The 3,449-nt window shown below is 41.6% G+C and overlaps 1 protein-coding gene across 3 annotated transcripts in view; it reads left to right on the top strand.

Moving 5' to 3' along the window:
• LOC128622655 (uncharacterized) overlaps positions 1-1,060 on the top strand; it is a 5,549-nt gene extending 4,489 nt beyond the window's left edge. For all 3 annotated transcript variants that reach the window (XM_053649347.1, XM_053649346.1, XM_053649345.1), the window contains exon 8: positions 1-1,060. This exon is cut by the window's left edge. The gene's annotated coding sequence lies outside the window, so the exon portion shown is untranslated.
• Positions 1,061-3,449: the final 2,389 nt, after the last annotated feature.

The raw sequence follows: 3,449 nt of genomic DNA, 5'->3' as shown, positions 1-3,449 counted from the left end.
AGATGTTCAATCGGGTTCAAGTCTGGGCTCTGGCTGGGACACTCAAGGACATTCACAGAGTTGTCCTGTAACCACTGCTTCGTTATCTTGGCTGTGTGCGTAGGATCGTTGTCCTGTTGGAAGAGGAACCTTCGCCCCAGAGCGCTCTGGAGCAGGTTTTCATCAAGGATGTCTCTGTACATTGCTGCATTCATCTTTTCCTCGATCCTGACTAGTCTCCCAGTTCCAGCCGCTGAAAAACATCCCCACAGCATGATGCTGCCACCACCATGCTTCACTGTAGTGATTGTATTGGCCAGGTGATGAGTGGTGCCCTGTTTCCTTCTTCCATTTACGGATGATGGAGGCCACTGTGCTCATTGGGACGTTCAATGCTGCAGAAATGTTTCTGTACCCTTCCCCAGATCTGTGCCTCGATACAATCCTGTCTCGGAGGTCTACAGACAATTCCTTGGACTTCATGTCTTGGTTTGTGCTCTGACATGCATTGTGAACTGTGGGACCTTATATAGACAGGTGTGTGCCTTTCCAAATCATGTCCAATCAACTGAATTTACCACAGGTGGACTCCAATCAAGTTGTAGAAACATCTGAAGGATGATCAGAGGAAACAGGATGCACCTGAGCTCAATTTTGAGTGTCATGGCAAAGGCTGTGAATACTTATGTACATGTGCTTTTTTTTTGTTTTTTATTTTTAATAAATTTGCAAAGGTTTCAAACAAACTTCAGACAAATATATCAAACCCGCAACATCAGTGTTTGGTAGCCCATGCTCCATGGTTGATCTGAATATGAGGAGAACTACAAATTCTTCAGCCGCATCACATCAAGACATCCAGTCTACTTGCAGAGAAATACTTACATCAAACACCAGAACATCTTGGCATCCCAGCGATGCCACCCCAATCCGTTACTGGGAGACCTGAGTGTGTTACGTCACTCCCTGATGTTGCATGTGCAGCGGTTTGAAAAGAAAGCTGGAAAATTGGGAAGATATGGGAAAATGGGAAAAAAAAAATAAAAAAAAAATCACAAACACAATAAACAATAGAGCAAGAGTTTTTTTTTTTTTTTTTTAAATTAAATATTTATAGGTTTCTTCATCCACAACATACCAGGTTCAGCTCATTAAGAGCTTGAAATTTATGAGAATTTGCTTATTTAAATATATTAATTCTATACGTGTACTTTTTAGAACCTGCAGACCTGCAGCCGCCATGTCAACATCTCTGTGTACCGACATAACCACAGACTTACTCACAGGTGAATTTTAGAATGTGTTCTAAAACACAATCTAAATGTGACCGGATCAGTAATTTGGGCTTGGTGTGAGAACATGTACAAGTGTGTCTTGCAGGTTCCCGTTCCTAAACCGTATCCAGGGAGTGAAATTCTATGTAAAAAGGTTAAGAGGCCTTTCAGATGAAGACTTGTTCACAGAGCTGGATGTATAATTACAAATTTGACATTTTTTTTCCCACCTCTCTATCAGCAGCATCGTTAGCAGGAAACTTACTTAGCCATAAGGATTGATGAGTTAGTGTGACAAGGACATTTCCGGTTTTATCCATTTTACATCAAATAGCAAATAGGGAATGCTTTAACCGGTGGACAGGTCTCATTAATTGTGACCAACAGATAAAGAAGAGTATAGAAGGGGACAGAGAGACAGAAATGACCCTATAGGAACTCGTTCGTTAACCACCAGGCTCCCAACTCTGGTCAAGCAGTACACCTTGTCCGGCATATCAGCTAATTAACAGGCCTCCGAGTTAAAGAGGGTGTGTAAAGGCAGGGATAGTCCAGGACATTGGTTGTGAGCCCTGGCTGAGGCGAACCAAAAAAAACAGATTTGTTGTTAAATTAAAAAAAAAAAATTCGTACTCAATTTTACTGTCGGAGGAGTTTGGATTGCAGACTCAAGACGGTCCCATTAGATGAGCGTGACATTGTGTAAACTACGAAAACAAATTGGTTTATTTGAGACATAAATCAAAGTCGAGTTCCTTTAAATACCCAAAGTCTAAGGCAAATGTGTGTCTCTAACTGTCTGCAGTTCCTTTTCAGCCCAGTCACAGCACTGGAACCTGAAGAGAGATATGCACATCTTAAAAACCTACTTAATATTAATAGAAATGAACGCATGAATCAGAAGTAAACTTTTTGAAAAATTATTTTGGTCCTGAGAGAGAGAAAGAGAGAGAGAGACAGAGAGAGAGAGAGAGAATTTCTGTGTTAAGTCTAAGACTCTATACAGCCGCCACTAGGTGGAGCTGCAGTTCTAACAGTCCTGCCTCCTTTCACTCTGATGATGTCTTGGTATAAAATTTTTTTTTTTTTTTTTAAATGTCACCATCCATTTTATCAGGATCAGTTGTGTATTCATGCAGCTCTCCAAATCAGCCAATGATGTGGGAGCAACACAAAGCATAAAATCATGCAGAGCTTCCGCTAATATTCACATCAAACATCTGATTGAGGGAAAAAAGATCCTCTCCGTGACTGACAGTCACTGAGAGGTTAGAGGAAAATAGCCAGCCTGGTTCACGCTGACGGGAGGGATACAGTACGATAACCACGGTGAGCAGGAGCGCATCTCAGAACACACTGAACCTCAAGGCAGGTTCTGCTGTTGTAGCCCATCCACGTCAAGGTTCAGTGTGTTGTGGGTTCAGAGGCGCTGTTCTGCTTCAGCTTGAACCAGTCTGGCCATTCTCCTCTGACCATTCTCCTCTGATCATTCTGTGTAAACTCTAGAGAATGTGTTGAGTGAAAATTCCCAGGAGAGCAGCACAATCTGAAATACTCAAACTATCGGTTACCGACAACGATAGTTACCATAGTCAAATCACTGACATCACATTTGTTCCCTATTCTGATGTTTGATGTGAACATTAACACAAGCTCTTTGACCTGCATCTGCATGATTGAATGTATTGCACTGCTGTCAAATGATCGTACAGGTCTACAGGTGTTCCTAATAAAGTGGACAGTGAGTGTATCATTACATTGAAAATGGAACTAGTCAAAAAAAAAAAAAAAAAGGCTGTTAAGGTCTAATCTGAGATCTAGGTCTTTCCTTTCTGCTTCTCTAGTGGTGGATATGTAAATATCTGATCTTTGACCATCTCTTGAAAGGAATTTTGTCTAATAAACAAGACACCCTTTGTGTCAAGCCACACAGTGTGCGAGTGTGTGTTGGTGGAGAACGGTGTGATTTTTATTCACAGACCGACAATGCACTGGTTTAATGTGTGTGGCTTGTTTTTGAGAATGACTTCAGTTAAAGGTATGTTCTTCGTCTCCCCCGCCTCCAGTAAGGAAGGGTGTGTACGTTTCGGTTTTCACTCGCCGTTAAAAAGTATGAAGAGTATACGTGTGATGTGCAGGTACGTTGTGGTTTTGTGCAAAACGTCTTACTGACCCGAACTCAAATGACGGTGAGAA

This window comes from Ictalurus furcatus, chromosome 18, assembly GCF_023375685.1.
Source record: "Ictalurus furcatus strain D&B chromosome 18, Billie_1.0, whole genome shotgun sequence".
Lineage (NCBI taxonomy): Eukaryota > Metazoa > Chordata > Actinopteri > Siluriformes > Ictaluridae > Ictalurus > Ictalurus furcatus.
This window is presented reverse-complemented; position numbering and strand designations above follow the sequence as displayed.